The sequence below is a fragment of the Xiphophorus couchianus genome, chromosome 7, assembly GCF_001444195.1.
Source record: "Xiphophorus couchianus chromosome 7, X_couchianus-1.0, whole genome shotgun sequence".
Lineage (NCBI taxonomy): Eukaryota > Metazoa > Chordata > Actinopteri > Cyprinodontiformes > Poeciliidae > Xiphophorus > Xiphophorus couchianus.
This window is the reverse complement of record NC_040234.1, coordinates 21,218,172-21,239,358: the sequence shown is the minus strand read 5'-3', so window position 1 is coordinate 21,239,358 and position 21,187 is coordinate 21,218,172. Positions and strand designations below refer to the sequence as shown.

General features: G+C 36.0%; 2 long non-coding RNA genes across 2 annotated transcripts in view; one reads left to right on the top strand and one right to left on the bottom strand.

The window, feature by feature from the left end:
* The window catches only part of LOC114147856 (uncharacterized), a 26,271-nt gene extending 16,731 nt beyond the window's left edge, over nt 1-9,540 (bottom strand). Inside the window, exon 1 of the long non-coding RNA XR_003596146.1 lies at nt 9,414-9,540. This is a non-coding gene — a long non-coding RNA (uncharacterized LOC114147856). The remainder of the gene's footprint in view (nt 1-9,413) is intronic.
* LOC114147857 (uncharacterized) lies at nt 9,468-21,187 on the top strand. The gene is made up of 3 exons (XR_003596147.1): nt 9,468-9,581; nt 15,300-15,309; nt 21,175-21,187. It is a non-coding gene; the product is annotated as an uncharacterized LOC114147857 (long non-coding RNA).

Genomic DNA, 21,187 nt, shown 5'->3' with positions numbered 1-21,187 from the left:
TATATACATATAATATAATCCAGTATACCACACATTCAAGCTACTGTTACTGATGAATATGCATGTTGTAAAAATACCATCTGAAAATATTAATGATTAACAGAAAAACTCATTTTAGATATACTGTATATATACAGTATACATATAGTACAGACCAAAAGTTTGGACACACCTTCTAATTCAGTGGGTTTTCTTTATTTTCATGACTATTTATAAGGCAAGAAATCCCACTTATTAACCTGACAGGACACACCTATGAAGTGAAAACCATTTCAGGTGACTACCTCTTGAAGCTCATCAAGAAAATGCAGAGTGTGTGCAAAGCAGTAATCACAGCAAAAGGTTGCTACTTTGAAGAAACTAGAATATAAGGGGTATTTTCAGTTGTTTTACACTTTTTGTTTAGTGCATATTTCCACATGTGTTATTCATAGTTTTGATGCCTTCAGTGTGAATCTACAATGTCAATATTCATGAAAATAAAGGAAACTCATTGAATTAAAAGGTGTGTCCAAACTTTTGGTCTGTACTGTATATGTATATATATATATAGTGCACTGAAACTTAACCAAAGTTTCATGCTCTACTTAAACACCTTCTTTATAGTTATATATTCACTAAGAGGGGATAAAGTTAAACATAAAAAAGGCCCAACAACCTGGTTGAGGTGCACAGACTAATACTTTGCCTAACACACTTTCTGATTAAATTTGGTCAAATTTTACTCCCTTTTGATAGGTGTGTACCACCATGACAGACCTTGATTTTGAAATATTTTCCAATATGTTTTGTGAAAGTTCTCAAATTCTCTCGGTAACCCCTCAAATTTTCAGCCATATTTAATTCAGAGCTCTTCCTGAGCATTCCAATACGTTCATTTTCCTTGGTGAAGATATGCCTTTTTTGTGGGTTCACTGTGATGCTGACCTAATATAATCCCTCTTGAGCTTTCCAGCAGACGTCTGAAGGTTTTTGATCAAAACTAGAACTGTTAAATGAATGTATCTCTCTTTTTCAGCTATGTCCAAATATTGATTGTTTTTAAAGTTGAGGAATCTAAGAAGCAGTGCAAATGAAGTTTTATCAGAGCAAAAAGGCCATATGAAAATGATACCCAAAATACTTCTGGAGACGAAAAGACGTAAGAAAGTTATTGGTGTTTGAAAGAGATCTCAGTAGTGTGTCTGACAGGAAACAGAGACAAGGTGTCATGCAACACTCCAGCTGGGTGTCGTCCTCATCTCCAACCCCCAATGATGTATGGTGAGACGCCACTGGGAGCCGACTAGTGAGGCAGGAGACGGTGAAATGGAACCAATATCTGGAGCTGCCCTCTCTGCCATAAATTAAGTGAGGATGACAAGGATTAAATAGCTCAAGCTTTTGAGTGTTTGTGTGTGTGACTGTACTTTTGTCTTTGTGAAAACTTTCAAAATCTGACATAACAGAGGAGACAGTTTTATTAAATGAGATCATCTTTGTAGAGTGATGAGGGAAAAGGGTGAAACTGCATAAATGTCTACATTTCATTCAGTCAATATAAACTTTTATCACAATCCACATAAAAATCAATATAAACACAAGTGTGAATGTAGATGACAAAAGGTAACACAAAGTGAATTCATCTGGGATGTAGAGAGAAATATGGCCGTGTGAACAAAATAAGTCCATGTATGAGCATTTTTGCGTGCTTGCCCATGCGTGACGATCCAAGGGTATTGACTAACATATGTTTGGAAGCTCATATTGCATCCAGATGTCACAGCAAATCAATTCCAGTCATAGAAGGCCAAATGTTTTTCATAAGCCTCGCAAAGCCTGGCAGGTGCAAGGTCTTCAACAATTCAGTTGTGGAAACAAGGGCAGAAATGGAAAATGCACAGATATTAAATGTTAAATATCTGCTTTATATTAAATATCAATCAGCCATGTGTAAAAAAATAAGGGGAAATATTTTTTATAACTTTGTGCTGCTTGTTTAAAGGGGGTTAAATTTACAATGATTTGGTGAAATGTTTTTTGAAACGAAAAACTAATGTATTATAGGAAAATCGAATGGGTGTTTATGGGCACAACTAGCTCACTAGGAGTACGCTTAAGCTCCTGTTTCTATTTCTTGTCTTGCCACACATGTTGGCTTATTTAAATACAAGTACTGTGAGGATGTAAATTTGACAAAGGAAGATTGTTTTGTAAAACATCAAGTTCTGATGTGTTGCTAATGATGCAGCGTTGTCCATGTACTGGAATGAAGAGTGTCAACTTAGGAATTTTCTGTCAGGTTAGAGCAAGCTGGTTTTCCCCATAACATCAGAGGTTTATTTTCCTTTTTTCTCATACTTAACTATAAATTCAGAACAAAGGTTTACTTTCTATACAAAGCATGCAAGTGTCTCCAAGAGTTCAAATAATTACCAGCCAAATTACAACACCAGAGTGCTGCGGCCAATTCTTGGATTTGACATCACCAGGTGATTGACTGATTATTAAATAAAATCATCTGTTGCAAACAAAATGATATGATGCAATAATAGGGGCCTTGCTGCACAGTGCCACAGAACTTTTTAATATGTCCAAAATTTACTTTGCCTTCTTTATATCTGTAGATCAAATTGACATATAACAGCATCTGATGCAAAGAAAGGTTATACTGGAATTGTACTGACTTAAAGCAACATTCCCTCATAGGTCATAGAAACACCAGGTGGATATGCTACATTGTGATGGACATATTGGATTCCATTTCCAACTAACAGAAAATGACAAGTTTTAGATCAGTTTTTTAAAATCTTTTTTGACACTTGTTTTTGGCACGTATTTTATTTCACCAGTTCTCAAGTTTCTATTTGAGTTAGGTTACCAAAATGTCTTGATTCCGTTTGAGCTTGAGCCAAAAACCCAGAATACAATTTGTTTATGGGTGTTTGGCTGTAGGCATGAAGCTGGTGCACCATGTTCAAGGTTGCTGATTCCCCAGTTGAGCTGACCTAAGTTTTATTTTCAGCTCTCAGGCCTTTGCCCTTCCAGCCCATCCCATCAAGCTACCACTCAAACAACAACAAATAATACCACACAACTTTTTCATTCAACACATCAGATTAGGGTTTCCTTCCTACATACCTTGTGTGCATAGTCAGGATTTTAAATACGGTGTTTCAGTTTTGGTAAATAAGTCTACAGACTTACTAAGTCACTATAGCATTGTAGACTCATTTTCCAATGAAGCTAGACAGAATAAACATAATAAAAACCACTTATAAGACTCTCATGTGTGCAGAAAGACATATCAAATTTGAAGATGAGCAAATAAAGACTTGTCAAGACAGGCAGAGGGACTTTAACAAGGCAAAGAAGCATTTCATTAAATTTAATTATCATGCATTATCAAGACTTTGGTTGGGTTATGCCACACATAACATTTTAATATGAGCACTTATCAGCCCTCAACCTCTGTCAAAAGCCAACTGCATTAAAAAACTGTTGTTATGTATTTATTCTAAAAATTCTCTTTGGAACTAGAAGCTGCATTACAAAAATAGTTTTAAAAAATGGTAAAAGTGATAAATACTGTTTAGGTTTGAAACTTATTTTTCTTCTGCCCTAGAAATATATGTTGGATATGATGATTACATGATCGTAAAAGTAGAGAAGCCTAATTTTGCATCAGTTATGGTTGTTCTTGGCAGTCCCACAAGACTTAAATGTTCCCAACTTGTCTTCTTAAACAGGAAAGATTAAATGCTGAGTTTATTTTTAAAAACAAAATACTTCAGTTTTTGACACTTGACAGAAAACTGCTGCTATGAGAAATTTTCATGGGAAATTCTCATAAAATCTTTTTGTAAGGTATGAAAACATGTTGTATAGTGGAGATGAGTTATATTGAACTCTTAACCTCTAAATCAAAATCATGTGCAATGATAACTCCCTCTGTAACTTTTTGTTACCCAATGCAATGCCTTAACCGTAAAAAGTTAAAGAACTTATACACACTTAAAATTGCTCATAGCCTTCAGACTCCATGGCAGGTTTATAAAAATATTTGTGACATGCCAACTACATTACGTCGAAGTCATTGTCAGAACAATATGATCTATTATTCTAGATGTACATAACAAATAGTACTTTTACAAAATTGCTGGAATGAGAAGCAAGAGTAAAAGGGATCTCTGCTGGAAAGAGGAAGAGAGACATCGAGGGACAATTTGTCATCTGTCTGGTTTAGATTGTGCCGGAGAGAAAATGTATTTGGAGAGCACAAAGAAAACACTATAAATTACTCTCTGTACAACACATTCATAACCCAGCATTATCATCTCCGATCCATATATCACATGGAGAGAGCTGTTTGCATTTTGCACAAATTCACAACCATATGGAGAGCGGCACATCTGAGGACACACACACGTATTCACACTGAGCTGAATCTACGCCAAAAACCATTAATCCACTCTGTGACTGGGAACAAGTCCAAACGGGCTTGTTTATCTGCTCAGGTATCTGATGTTTTAATATGAAGTATGTAACAATTTAACTACCAAAATATTTATAACTGTGTCAGCTAAAATATGCAACTTTGATGGAAGTAACTGTGGAGTTTATACTAATATTACATAGAAGATGCGTGCTAGATAAAAATGTAAAAAAAAATCTGGAGCAGTAGTCTGTGAATAACAGACATTATGCTCCACAGCATGGTGCTGATTATAATTTCTTTAAATCTTTTGTGTAGATGTGTTTTTAATTCTATCTTTACTGTTCAAATCAGTAAAACTTGCTTGAACTAAATGTTCCAAAATTTCCTTTTTTTTATTATATCCTTGTTGATATAAAACTATCAAAAGTAAACATAATCTTTTGTTAATGACCCTGGAGGTCATTGTTGTCTAAAATATCCCATCCTTCTACTTTCTCACTTCATCTTACTCATCTTTTTACATTTCATCTATATACACACATAACGTCTCTTGTTCCCTTTATTTCTCAAATGAACAGACATGGTAGTTTACCTGGAGATATGTGAATTATCTGGAGCAGTGATATAGATGGAGACTGTGACCTGCCAGCACCTCAAAGTTGTTCCAAATCAATTTACTGTTCCATCACTGTGACCCAGTTATTCATCCTTCTCCCCCTTCCCTGTCCCTACAACACTGAGCAATCTCCATTTATCAGTGTCTCTGTCTCCATTCTCTGCTCTCATCTGTTCTTTTAAAATTACTAAGAGTCAGATTTTCTTGACAATGAGAAAAGTTTGTCTTTTTGGGCATCACTTCAGAAAAAAGAAGGAACACTGGAGAATGAATTGGGATTTGAAAATAAGCTTGCCCTGAAACCTTTTGTTCCACTGCTCTCATGCAGTATTCATAGATCTCGATGAACAATTCCTCGCTTTGCATTCATTTTTTAACCTTGCTAGTCAGGCGCATGGTTAATGACCTTGAGGGAAAAGCAAAACAGTGTGACTCACACCTGCTGCTTCTATGGGAAGAACGCATATGTGTGATTCAATTTGTGTTTATATGCAGGAAATGTCTTTTTTTCAATAAACATTTATATGGGGTTAGATGTACAAAAGCTAGTAGCACACTATATCAATTGAAAATTTAAAAGTTGATAATATAGATCCATAATACACAGAATAACATATTTCAAGCAAATATTTTCACTATTTTGATGATTTCCCTGAAAATCAGAATTTTATATTAAACAGAAAACATATATAATCAGACATTTGAGATTACTGAAAGGCAGGCTCATGTACTATACTCTTTTTCTACAAATTACCACATTTGTGGCAAATAGGTCATCAGTGATAAGGTGCTATGGAAACCCAGGTTGTTTTCATAGTGGCTTTCAGCTCATCTGTATTGTTGGATCTGACATTTCTTATTTTCCTTTTTGGAATCCACTATAAATTCTCTGAGGAGTTCAAGTCAAACATACTTTCTTTCACAAATTGTTCTAAGAATTTTGACAAAACTGACTTGAAAACATTGTTTTCCAAATAATCCCTGAATTGGGGGTCATGTCATCAGCTGGATCTCAGAGTACTTAGGATCAGAGCCTCCCTACTCTTCGCTCAGATTCCCTCAATACCCAAAGAAGATTCATTCATTTAAAAAAATGGCCTTGGAGCACTCAGCCACACAGTTATCACGTTCCTTATGTTAAGAAACTTACAGAAAATGGCAGTTGTAGCTCATGTCCAGGATACTTTTATGTGTGGTTACTCTCGAAGTTTGATGTCAGCTGCAGTCTACGCCTTTAGCACTTGTTCAGAGAATTATCCTTTCTCCATACTAAGTTCTTGATGTATGAAGTTGAAGAATAGTCAGTGAGTTGAATTCATGAATCCCATTTATTGATATCAAAATACAGCTGGTCCATTTCTCATGCTATCCTTGTGAACTAACAGAGCAAAATAGCATCAAACAGCAGTTTGTAATTCCCTTTATTATCCTAAGCTACCCCCTAAAGAGGCTGTTCCCTTTCCTTAGCGCATGTGATCTATGTGAATGCATGTACTGTATGTGTATATGAGCATGCAAATAGCTAAATGAGATAGAGGGAAACACAGAATTATTTATTCTCAATATACTCTTGAATTAACTTTCCTTCACAATCTTCTATTCATGCTTCTAAGACAACTTTTTCTACCTCACTTTTTAATTCTATTTAACTTTCTATTTTATTGCATTAAGCACTTGGTGAACAACCAGCTTCTTTGCAATAGTGTTTTGTAACTTAATGGCTATCAAATCATCAGTCTCTCAATACCCAAAGAACATATCTATGGCTGTATAAAACACAGCCATAGATATGTTTGTGAATATAAAAGCCTTTTATTTAATTCTAATTTATGAAGAGATGGGATTTTTAATCCACCTTAACTTTAAACTATAACATCATAATCATTTTTTTTTTTTGCTTTTTGAACTAAATTACTAAATTAACTAGTCAATGGTTTTCAACTTTATTGCACTGCACCTGTAGTTAATGAGAAACATTATTCTCAGAGGTAAATAACAGTTGCAAAACTATATTTTGAGTTTGGTAAAATATATACATTTTGCACCCATTAGTTTGCAGTAAGTCTACATGTAAATCTGAAATCTTAAATTTGTGAAATAGCTATTTTTATAACCTACTTCAGCTAATGTGACTTTGATATTTTGACAGGCAAAGAATAAGATTGGAGTAAATCCCCTTTGTGTGTGTTTAAGATAAATCATGTTTCTTTTATCCTACAGGGTATTAGAAACACATCAGCAATAGTATTTACACAATTCTAATCACATTGCCTATCTTCTGTCATCTGAAACCAAAGGATTACTTTTATATCCTGTCTCACTGTTGACAGGAGAGGAAGAAGTGGGTGGCAACCCTCTTTTCTTATGTTTTATTGTAAGAATAAACATCATTCGCAGAGCAAAAGCACATATTTTCTTACAATAATGAGTGATCTGTGTGCAGCTTTTTACTTTTTGTTTTTTCCCTTGTTACACTGATCCAAGCAGAATCTGTAATAGACATTTTAGTTTATGCAGCTGACCACAAAAAAGTAAGTTTAGGTATGGATGTAAACAGTAAAGGACACCAGACAAGGGCAAAGCAAAACGATTACATTTAACAAAAGGAGAAGAAGTGGATGAGCAAGACTAAAACTTGCAAAGAAAATTACAAAGCAGGAACATTTCTTTCACTTCTAGTAAAAGTGTAACAACAGAAGAATTTGTTTTGTTGAATTCTAAACTCTTGATGTGGTTTACAGTTTGATGAGGGTGAGCACTGCAGAACCAGAACAAAGAGCTGAAACGTACATCTGTCCCCTCTACTCTGCATGCAAGAGACCACCTCCAGCTGTCTGCATAATAAACACTCCCTCATCCACACATGCACGCACACAGAAAACAAGAAAATATTCCAGCCACATTTCTGGACACAAAGATGAACACACATTGTGAGCTCAAACATTAAGATGTTGTAATTTTTGGGATAATTAGTTGGCCTGTCAGTTTTATGGCTGTTCCTTGCTAGCTCCAAAATTAAGCCTTTGAGACCTCTTGCTCTGTTGCACACACATACACACACGCACATTTTTGTCTCTTTATGTTTGTGCGTGAGAAAGAGAAAGACACATGCAAGAAGAGAGGCAATTGAAGCTGGGTGGTGGAGGTGCGCGCGTGTGTGTGTAGGGGGGGGTATAAACCCACTATTTAATTAGGAAAAAATAATCTCAGCTGCTATAGCCCTTAACAAGATCAAGATTTTCTTCAGTCATTGTCTTAAATGTGCATTTGCTCATGCGATAATTTAGATTTGACCATTTGTATTCAAATACCCTTTGCGATCACAATCATCCCAACTTCTGTAAGCAATTATTTCATTAAAAGAAGAAATTTTGATGATGAAGTTGAAATCCACATTCTGAAGATTAAAGAGAAAAACTCTTGAAAACGTTTGAACATGCAGGTTCTTGTTTTGCTGGGAAAACAGCAAACGTTCAGGTCAGAAAAAAGGTATAAACACTGTTGGTAGTTTTAGCTCAGGCCACTTCTTTAAGCTTCCAATTTTCTTTGCTGAATACTTACTGAAATTTAAGGACATTATCACATATCTCCTTCGATTAAATGACTACCTTTTGAAACAAAGCAACTTTTGTTCATTTCTATAAAATAATTCTGACCTATTTTTGAATAAGCAAGTTCCAGTCTAAATAGTTATTTAAAGTAAAATAAAAAAATCTAATTTTACTTTAGGCATTACAGCAACTTGTTGACGACTTAAAAGACTGGCCGTGATCCACTAGCTTACACAGTCCGTTAGTAACTGTAGCCCTATGGGTACACACGGAAACATACAATGACTCACATCCACAAAGTGATTATTTATGATCTGAAACAGGTGAGGATAAGTAATTTAATTATGTTCCATAAAAACAATAAACTCAGGAGAAATAAACCGGCTGCTTCTGCACTCCCGGCTTTGTACTCAACCCTCTGGCAAGTAACTGGTGTGTAACGTACATAAACACCGTTTCCTTTTTAACTGTCTAGGACTCTTGAAGACCAAAAGTGCCTTGCTCTACCGCTGACTTTTATGAGTCAATGTCCAAAGCTATCCCACAGTTAAAACATTTTTCTAAGCTTTCAAATTTGCATTTTCCCTACAGCCAAACAAATATAGTGATTCCTTTTTAAGTATATATCCTGAGCAGGATTACTATGGCAACAACACATTATCAGTAGGGTAAAACTAACCTGTCTCATGACGGTCTGATCCCAGCTCACGTTCCCTATTAGTGGGTGAACAATCCAACGCTTGGTGAATTCTGCTTCACAATGATAGGAAGAGCCGCCATCGAAGGATCAAAAAGCGACGTCGCTATCAACGCTTGGACGCCACAAGACAATAATCCCTTTGGTAACTTTTCTGACACCTCCTGCTTAAAACCCAAAAAGTCAGAAGGATCGTGAGGTCCCGCTTTCACGGTCTGTATTCATACTGAAAATCAAGATCAAGCAAGCTTTTGCCCTTCTGCTCCACGGGAGGTTTCTGTCCTCCCTGAGTTCGCATTAGTAAATATAAATATAAATATTTCCCTACTTAGAATATCCTAATCTTCTCTTTTCCAATGTTGCTTTTCTATCTCAAATATGAACAATTCATCAGTTTCAAAGACGGGATGGTACTTTTACATTAAAAGAACAGCAAAAAAGCATATGTAATGAGCATCAATTTAAATTGATCATTTTCATTTTTCATTGCACTTGATTTTATGCTTGATCACATTAATTCTTTTGCATGTCAGCTTGAAAAAGTTAGCTTATCAGCAGAATGCTGTTTAATATGCTAGACATTTATACAGACAATAGGCTCAGTCTGTAATTCTTGAAATTGACCATCTGATTTTAAGTTGACTTATTTCTAAAATCAAACTTAGGAATTCAAACTTGCTGTTAGGCTTGAATACTAATGAACAACCGACAGAAACTAAACTGACATGTTTCATATTTTCTAGCTAAAAGTCAAACCAAGAGTTTGTAGTTGTGATTGTGCCAATGAGTCCTACTGGTTTGGATGGTGTATAATTAACTTTTTCTTTCAAAATGATATTCTTGTATACATTACTCCCATTCCCAACCTAAAGAATGCCTCCCTGGCACTCTAGAATCTGGTGTTTGGGCCTAGAGTTACATTATCATCCATCTCTTGATTCGTGCTTGTCTCCAAAGGTTATTTTCCTTTTCATACTTACTGCAAACAGTCTTAACATAACAGGTTGGGAATGAATAATAGTCCGCCTGATTTTTGAATATCTGCAAACATTGCTATTTAAAATCTAGTAGATCAGCAAAGAAAAAAAAACTAAAAATGATATCCATTAAAAGCAAAGAGGCTTCTTGGCTCCCAGAAAACTCAATAAGTGTTTATATCCTTGCTATCATTTGCACAGTTTTTCCTTGTACAAACTCAGTTGTTTTTAGATGTACAAAAATAAATGCACGTTTTGTTCATTTTTTGCACATTTCTATTAATCTGAGAATGCAAATTTTCATAATTGTACAGTATTTTTGTTATGCTGTAAATTTGCCCTTACCGTACAGTGTCCTGCTTGTATTTTCAGTTTTTAGATTTTATCTTTGTGTGAATTTGCATGCTTCTGTTACCCTGCAACCTCGGATGGCTGAGGGTAATGTAGTAGATGATCTTGCCTCAACGTGTGATGCTGCGATATAGAAAAGACGAGACACACACGTTGAGCTCCTTTTACCTTCAACAGGAAGATTTATTCTTCTGGTGTGCTCAATCTTTTCTTGGTCACTAACGCGTCAGCGCCCCTAGCGGCCATGTGTAGAATTGCACGGACTAACTGAAATAACACTACAGAACTTATTACGATGAGAAATTAAAGATACAAAATGAAAAATTATGTTGGGGTGCCTATTTTCTTACTTCTTGGTTTTGTTTACTAACTTGTTTTTCACCCCTCTACACTTCCATTTACCTGAGGGACAGTAAAATGTATTTTTCTATTCTATTCTATTCTATTCTTTTCTAATAAATCCAGGCCACAAGGCTACTTGCCTTAATAATACTGGTTTCCCTGAGTGACCTTACAACCTTTGTGATTTGAACAGCATCTAGCAGGCATCATGGTGAGTCCTCTCCGGAGGCGTTACCCTGACCAAAACATTCTCCCCCAAACACAGACTGTTCAAATTTATTCTCACATATCCCCTGGCTCTGTCCTGGGCAGCATATGGCTGACCATGAGGTTCAAGGACACCAGCCTTTCACAGATTTAGGAAATCCATCACTGACATACACACATTCATCTTGGCCTCACCCTGCCGAAAATAAACACACACACTCTGACCGTTCACGGACACCCAAACAAGTGGGCACTACTTACATGACGGAGAAGTCATGCAGAAACAAAGGTAGTTGCTTTCTCTACAATGAATGGCTTCTGATGACAGGAGGTGGATGATGAGGTTCAACAAAAGGGCCCAAATGGAGAACTAAAAGCAGAAATATGCACACATCAACACCCAAACTAACTGCCTGACCTTGTGTTGCGAATGCGGTGTTTTGTTTGAGTTGAAGCTGTGACATAACCCTCTTTTCTCTCTAACAGTTTACATCCTCAGAATCGTTTAAATCCTCATATTTACTTTTTTTTCCAACAGCAAAGTGAAGCCTTGAAACATTCTCAATTCCTTTGTTGATGTGAATAGGATTAAATATAATCCATCCACACCAAACTGAAATATATAGACATGTTGAACATGATACGGAACGCTGGTGCGCAGACAGGAAATGTAGCCAGTGTGACATATAATCAACAAAAACAAGCGTTGGCCAGCTTCTCTTATTTGTCAGCTGCCTGGCCTTGGTGTCTCAGCTTGACATGTTTGAATAATCCAGGTTGTGCTTCAATAAGCATGGCTCCTATCAGCCTCACATAGATTTGATGGATCATATCTATTGGCCCAATCATTTGTCACAACAAAAGGAGGGAACAAACACAATGGCTATAGTAGCTCAAATTATATCTAATACCTCACTTCCCAACCTAGAATGGCTCCGCAGGATGAAAGCAAAGTAGGGATGTCTTTTTCTTTGTTTTTTCACAATCAAAATTTTACAGTGAGTGGATTTAAATATTGTTTAAATATTTATTTGAATGACAATGATAATGTTAACTCTTTCAGAAAAGTCAGTCAAACTAAGTAAATACATATATATGTAACCCCTTAAATTTCTGCAATTTGACCTGGAAGTATGTAAAGTACCAAACAACACAGTATTGTTGAACACACTTGCATATTTAACTTTCATTATCAAAGGAATATTTTCTTCTTTTTTTGTTTTCTTTTTCAGACATTTTAATAGAAGAAAATATTTGAAAAAAGTATTCAATCAAAACCCAGTAACCTCTGGATGTCTCACTGTGGCACGGATTGTAGACATAGATGTAAATATGGCTAATACTTAACAGGAACTAAACATTTTTATTATAAGATTCCAAAACTAGCTTTTAATTCTGCCATACCCCACTCAGATTTCTTGTTGTAGAAAAGGTCTACGTGAAGTGCTGTAGTTGATCAGAGTGCTGTTGCAGTAAAATGTAAATTATGATCTTATGTGTGTGTGTAGGCTACTAATTAGTCAGTTTGTTCTACATGCGTTTAGGATCGTGGGGAGGACGGCAGGATGGGGGCACACAGATTTCTTTCCTACAGAGGCCATCTGTTGAAGAGATGCTCAAACACACACACACATTCATATTTACACTGGAGAAAAACCATAAATGGAATGCATGAGGGGCTCGCCATTACTTGTAATGTTTAAACCAATTCAAAATATTTAGTCAAATTGCCAACAACAATAATTTTTATCAAAATGTTGAGTAATAATCTAGAGGAGCGGGATTGTTAAAAAGGAAATGATCCAGGTAGAGGAGTAGTGGATTAGAGAAGTTGGGTTAATGCTAGAGTTTGTCAATTATGTATTCTTACTCAGAAGTGGGATCAATATGACTCCGAGGAAGTGTGAGGGTGGCTAAGTTCAGCAGGGGCTCAGGGAAAGTTGATAAGTCTTTCAATGTTGCCATACCTAATGATTTACTGGTGTAATGCTGGAGGGCAGACAGCAAATAAGTAGGGTTGCACCGAGGACCAACGGAGGACTCTTGTGGGAGATCAGAGGGAATCCCAAATGAATATTGCAGCAGCGGTTTAAACAAGAACGTAGCTAGAAGTTTGAAAAGTTACTTTGGTGGAGACATGAAGTAAATCTTAGGTAAGTGGTTCCAAAGCACTTTACTAGGGATATACACACATGGACATATTATTGGTGTCTTCTTCAGACTTCTTCACCTGTCCACATGTATGTTGGCCCACTCTCTGTGGCCATCTGCTGTAGTTGTCTCAGTTTTGAGGGATGCCTTCTCCAAATGACATGTTTCAGCTGCTTCCACGGAAGTTAAATCGAATTTAAACCATTGCTCATAGAAGGCCAGTTCAGAATAGTCCAATCCTTTGCTCTTAGTCACTCTTGGGTTGTTTTAGCTGTTTGTTTTAGGTAATTGTTTTGTTGGAAGACTTGTGACCTGTGATTGAGACCAGAGCTTTCTGACATTTCTCTCCAGAATGCCTTGATAGTCTTGAAAGTTTATTGTACTCTACTTATTCAAACTCCCTGTGCCAGATGCAGCAAAGCAGCCCCAGAACATAACTGAGACAAAGAACAATGAGTGGTCTGATCTGAAATTGATGTACTTTGACCTTGGACTTCCCCTTTAATTTCTTTATAGGTTGTTATGGCCCCTTTGGTTATCATTTGTGTTATCTTTCTCCTCAATTTGTCATCAGTTTTCTCTTTAGCCAGGGATGGTTGGCTGCAGTCCTGTAGACCTCAAACTGCTGAAAAAAATTGAAACTATAGTCATGGGAGCATGAAGCTTCTTGGAGATGGTCTTTTATCATTTAACCTTTAACATGCTTGTCTATAATTTTCTTTCTAATCTCCTGGGACAACTCTCACCTTCTTTTGCTGTGGTCCATGTTCACTGTGGTACACACCATGTCACCAAACAGCACAGGGCTACTTCTCACCCTTTAAATAGGCAGAATGACTCTAATGCTAATTAGAGAACAAAACTTAGTTTCACATGTTCCTATGGTCAATTTATTTTCAGTCTTTTCTAAAGGTATCAACATTTTTGTCCCAGTCTTTTTCATCAGTTTAATTTTTTATAATTATGTTGAACCTAAATTCAAAGACAATCTCTGATTTTCACAGGTTCATTTTCAGTAGTGTTTTAAAATGTATTATTACTTTGGTCAGCTTGTTGTGGCAACTGTTGTGGAGTTTTCAACCATTAACAGAGGGGTGTCCACATGTGAAATAGCAAGGAACTGCAACTGTGGCTGGACAATCTGTCAATGTCTAGAAGTCCCTCCGGTCTCCTTATGTTGTGCTTTGATGAGCAGATTAACTTCATGTGAGCGAATCAGGCAAAAGCTCTGACCTCACAAGAGATGAGAGTGGAAGAGAAAAACCATAGATAACAAATTGACTCAATCTTGAAGTCCATCTATTACAATTATCATTTATATATAAATTATTTTTTATTACTTATAATGTACCTTTTTTAAAATCCTAGCACTGGTTTGGTAAATTTAAATCTACTTCTCTGACCCATCTGCCAACCATGTCAGAAAGTTTTACACTTTTGTGTACATTCAGTTTCGCTATTAATAAACTTATATGCCTTTCTATCAAGCCCAACTTGGTTTTTAACATTTTTGTCTATTTCTGTGGAGTATGTGAAATGGCTCTCCTGTTTGAAGTACTGTGGTATTTCACTTAGCAAGATCAACTTTCGAACACACATTCGAGGATTGTGAAAAAATATCTTTCAGAATCAAAAAGTATCCCTTCTCCTCATATGTTTTTAAGAACTCAAAGCCTAGAGGCTGTGAACAAACTGGTTGAATTCATTTGATTATCTTGCTCCAACACTGCTCAGCTCAACAACTCGAACAATAAGGAACCCCCAATACACCCTATCAAAAAACCTCCACAGCAACACAAAGAAAGTCTAAGGAATCAATATTCCACCTTTTGGAGGCACATATAACTGTGAGTCTGAGCTGTAACACATTGTGTGGTAAGCTCTTTCTCACTTGGCTGACCTTGAATGAAGCCTCAGATGAGAAGAAAATACTATTTTCACCTCACTCCTGGACCAGAAGTGGTTTGCTGTTGGCTATGTGTGTGCGTAGGAGAGTGTGTGTCCATTTTTGTGTCCTATTTCAAGTTAGAAATTACTTTCATAAAACTGTAACACCATCTTGGTATGCTGTGATCACTAAATTTCATTAATGAAAAGATTGGAATATATTGATTTATCTTAGGTAATGCTGAATACTGTTGAAAATAATCTTTTCTGCCAACACAACATAACTCATTAAAGATGCAGTAGGGAGTTCTGAGAAAACTGTGGTCTTAACTTGAAAAATTCAACAAGCAAGTACAAAATAACATGTAGTTTTCCCATATCATTTTTTTTCTCTGCCATTTGCACAGTGGCAGCAGAACAACAAACTTGAGCTTGAACTATGGTATGTGGAGGATGGGTGTGAGCAGCATGTACATGAGCATAATTGACATTACTAAAGATGGTCCTCGTGGCTCTAAAGAGTTTTCTGACCAGGAGCAGAAAACTCATTATGATTCTAGCAAGTTTAGCATTTGTTACGATGCATAGACATCTTAACAAATGATGTTTACTCATCATTTGTTATGATGCATAGACATGATGTTTTTTTTCCAACAACATATTAACATATTAAGCACATAGACTTTCATCATCGCCTTTTTATACATCTAACACTGTAACAATGTAATCTTCAGCTTAATTTGCTGCCACTGATTATTGGATATGTTCTAACTCTGTAAGTGGTAAAACTTCTAACTACATACACCACACATACAGTGCTCAGGAAATGTCAAACCAAGGAACTAATTATAGTATTACCTAATGTTATGCTATGCTGCACAAATGCTCTACTTGTACTGATAATTTACCAAAATTCACACATCTTGGTAAGTCAAATGCTTGGAGTGGATGAAATGGCCTCAAGATGCTCAAGATAATTATTAACAAAGTAACTTATTCTGTCCCAAACCAGCAGCACACACTAAAGTTTGCATCTTTAATCCCAATAAGTTTAATCAGATTCAATCTAAGAATCAGTGATACAGAGACTGAAGTTATTTCTGAAGTAAGACCTTAAAATTAGATGACAATCTCCAGCAGGAATGGTAAGATATTTTTTTTTATATAGCACATTTTCAGCAAGAAGGCAATTCAAAGTGCTTTACATGAATTAGAAGGAAATAAACAAAACAACATACCAAAGGAAAGTGCAAAAAAAGAAAAGAAAACAAAAAAGTATGGTAGGATGTTGGGCCTACCATCTTTCTTTTGAGAATGACAACAAAGAGAGGTCAACAAGGCATGTATTCAACAAGGAGGTAGTTAAAACCATGTTTCACATTCAGCTTGTAATGATACAGAAAGTAACACTCCTGTAACACTATTTCCCATCTCACTGTGTATGATGGTGTATTTAAAAAAAGTTTCATGTGAGCCTACAAACCAATTCAGTAAACTAGAATATTATTGAAAAGCCCATCTATTATAGGAACTTTATCACTAAGTAAAACACATTATATAAATTAATTACACACAGTTGGAATCTTCAGACTCTTTATTTCTGTCAATTATGATCATTTTCCTCTGAGAGCTAATCGAAATATGACATTAATAATTAAAATATTACCTCAAACCAATAAAAAATGTTTATTTAAGACACAAATGTGAGCTTACTTCAAAGTATGTTTAATACCTGCTGAAATGCTATTTTCAAGAGGTACTTGAAACTGACAGATCAGACTAATCAGCACATGTATTCTAATTTATTGAAAGAGTGTAAACTTAAGAAAATGAAGGAGAATTTTTAGTAGTATGTGAGGAATCAAATGAATCAGAATTTGATTAAAATAAATAAAAGCTAAAACATTTCAATTATAGATTCATGCTTCCTACCTATACACCAAATAACAGCAGGATGAATTTTTCATCCTGTTGAAGTTCATTCATCTTCCAAATCCTGTCCCGCTTATTTGTTTGGATGTAAAAGACCTTCATCACATGTTTTTCCTCTTAAACTCAGAGTCCCTTAGCGAGTTTCTTGATTCTGAACAACTTTCTCTGTCGGTGACCTTTTAGGTTACATCCTCTCTGTCCCTGACCCTCTGACTGAGAGCAGCCTTGGGAAAGCGTCGGCAGACTGATTTACACATTCACGGGACAGTGGTGCATTAGAGAGGTCATAAGGGCTTTGTATTTCTTCACTATTCCAAGAACCAGGCCTGTATTCTAAGTTAGTGGTGATTTACTGAAGGGTTCTGTGGATCTGAGAGGCCATGTCAAAGGACATGTGGAAAATATGCAGAAATCTGAGAAGTGTTTTGCAACAGAGTTATGTCTCTGTTTGTAGTTCAGTTATTTTAGACAAGGAGAGAATGGAAAGGCATGACTTCAGTTTATTTCTTACTCAAAGCAAAGAGAAGCAGATTATTCCATCTCCTAAACTGAAAAAAACTGAATCATAAATATTTTATACTTTTATATACTTATATATAATTGTTCCTTCATTTTAAACAAAGGAAATTACTGAAGGTAGCAAATTTTGGATAAAACTTTTACTTGGTCGGTTTGTGGTTCTTCACTTCTGTTTATTGCTTTTGTTTTCATTCTGTTTATTACATCAGTGTTTCTTAACCTGATTGTGCTGACGGCAATGGAGGGCCATAACACAGTAATTACATTTACAGTATTTACAATAAATGGTCTATCAGATTAAAAAAGTGTAAACACCCAAATCCAAATATTCTGATCAGATTCAGATCAATTGGAATGAATTTCTAATCTAAATGAGAGAGGTTGTAGATTATATGGTGTCCATGTAAACACTTCATGTTATTCTGATTGTGGTAAATTGACCTGACATGGTGGAAGCAAAACTGGTCTACTGCAGCACCAGAAATACTTTCACTTTTCTGTCATGTATTTGTTTTAGAAAGAGAAATCCATTTTAAGCGATGAACAGTTATACAACATCAAGTAAACACCCAAGAGCAAATGCTGAGACCTTTGTTTTTCTTCGATTTTGAATATGGTTAGATGTGCCATTTAGCTTAAAGATCTGTATATATTTTAGTTTGCATCTCCATAAATGGTAAGTTTCAAATGCAGCTAAGACAGTAGAAATTGACATTGTTTTGGCATCTAACAGATTTTTTCTTCATTGTGAGAACACGTGTAAAGAAAACATTGAAGTACAAAAAGAACTGAATGAAATTTGGGCTCAGAAAAAAACCTTTTTCATGGGCTTGTTTGACATTGAGTACTACTGATATAAACACATTTTGTTTATTCAAGCATGCATTTTATTTATATGTCAAACAGGATTAAACATGTGGTGTGCTAAAAGAACCGTGTGTCTCCTCCATCACTCTTAGAGAATAGTGAACAGCCATTTACCATCTGCCAGTGTACTTTATTACATGTACTGCGAAATACCTCTAAAAATGCAAATTTCCCTCACTGAATCACTCACTCATTATGGTTATAAGGAATTAGCATGTTCAGAAAATTTTGTTTTAACAACTTGACATATAATGTTGTGCAGTTTCTCAACAAGCCTAAGGCTGACACAGCTTGTACATTTTTGAGAAACAGCTCTTTCATTGACGTCTGGCATTGAATTTTGTTTAATTTCAGAGACGACAAGAGAGGTCTATGAAAATGGTTTGAAAGTGCCTAATATTCCTTGTATCCTGCTTTCAGAGTCACCATCATGGTGGTCTTTCATTTATTGCTTCTATTAATCACCTGGTAGACATTAATTCAGTCATGGTTAGTATCCCATGGATTTATGTCATAACAAGCTTAAGACATTTCTGACATCTTGAGAAACAATGTCAAATTACTTATTGACATCTCAGAGTAAACTGAAATTTAAGTCCATGATATATGCTAGAATTTCCCCCCCTTTATGAAGCTTCACTCTAACATCATTAATTTTGTCAAATTTATGCCTTGCCTTTGTGATTAGAAGAAAAAAAAATATTTTCAACATAACGTGTACACTATTTATATAAACTTACATATGTACAAACTTCTACCTCATAAGAAAAGAGCTATCAGTGGGTCTCTGACAAAACATACAGAAGATTTTTAGAAAATGGTTGTTGTGGAAACTTTGATTCCTTAAAAAATTGTACATGGATAATTTAAACAGCACATGAAATAGATGTAAACATTGGTATTTAGTATGCAAATTAATCAAATCAGGCATAATTTGTTGGCAAAATGCAAATTAAAAGAGAAATGTGATGTATGTAATGTGGCACAACCAGAAAAAAATTGTCAGAGCAGGAACTGCAAAAACTGCTTAAGAATGGTAAACTTGGTGTTTGAAATCAGCTTATTTACATAGTAAACCTGAGCCATTTCTGGGGTGGGAAAAATCCAGTGCTGATTAGCATACCGACTTCATTAGGCTATTCACATACTTTTCTTATTGGTTTCAGCCAATTCGCTACATGTTCAGAAAACACACATGGCTACCAAACATCGCCACAGTCACATTTGAAGAAGACAGATACAGTGAAATTGTGAAGATTCATGAACTTTTACTGCAAGTCCTACCAGAAAAGAAAGGAGAAATCTCCACTTGGAACACCAGAGTTCATGTACAACGTGAGAAAAGATTCTTTAGCAGAAGAAAGAGCGGCAGTACATCAGAAAACACGGGCATCTTAAAGCTATGGCAGACATCCTGACTTCTGAGATGGAAACATCCACCAGAAGATATTGGTGGAAAGAAAACACACCTGGACCACTTATATGATTTGAGGCATTTGCCAATGCAGGAGAACTTTTCAGTTTTTCACAAGGTGGGTTTCAGAACTTTTGTTATTTTTAAGACACAATTACAATACATAGCACTATGTTTTTTGTGAAATGTATAAAATAATTTTTGCATATTATGATGAATTTGAAAGACCTCCTTGTCCATCATACATTTAAGTCTGCTCTGCTGCAATCTGTTTGTTCATAGAGACCAACACGTCACCACACACAGATCTGTGCTGCGCTGCTGCAGCTGTCCTGACTATACTATGACAGTAACCAGGTGGGTTTTTCCCCAGACAGCATTTAGATCTGGGCCAAATTCATTTATAAGTCATCAAATCCGCATAACAGTCAAAGGAGGTTTACGCACATGCGCCAGTTCTGGCGCTCAGGCTGGGATTATGAGCCAACCTGCTTTCTCACTAATCTTGTTTGCACAGTGCCAACATTGAAATGGTCATAGCTTCATTTTTCTTTTATTTCTTTTTATTTGACATTGGAAAGCTTAGAATCCACACTGTCAGAATCTGTAAATAGCTCCAAAAGCCCCCGGGGAAAACTTGTTCCTGGTTTTTTAAGTGGCCAGTCACATATGCCACCTTGGCTGTATGGTAGTTTGGGGTGATGTTGTTACAATAGTCCACAGGGGAACTATCTCCGTACTGAAATTATGTGAGGCAAGGCTTGCATGTTAAAACATCATATAACCTTCATCTGCTCAATTTAAATACCATCCTTTGTACTGTACTATGTTCCTGGATATAGTACATACTGTATGTTTTTTGTCCAGTTACAAGGCTGCAAGGGAGCCGTACAGAGGGGAAAAGTTAGGACAATTCCAAGGGCCCCTGATCGACAGGGGGCCCTCCCACAAAATAGTTTTTTTTGTGTTTTTGTTTCTTATAGAGATATAAATAATGGGGCCCCTGTCAGTTACAAAATGAATCACATAGTGTTTTTAAAGGTGTTTTAGCAGTAAAAATGAAATATTCCCATTCCCAGACCAAAAAACATACATCTAAATTTGAACCCCCCCTGGATGTGCATGAAATGGTTCATTCGTGCTTCACGTTGAAAGTGTTCAGTAGCAGTCAGTGGAAGACAAGAACGACTGTGGCAGTTACTATGCTGCCAAGAAAAATTATAAAGTCAGGTTTTCAAAACGAGAGAGAGAAAGAGTGT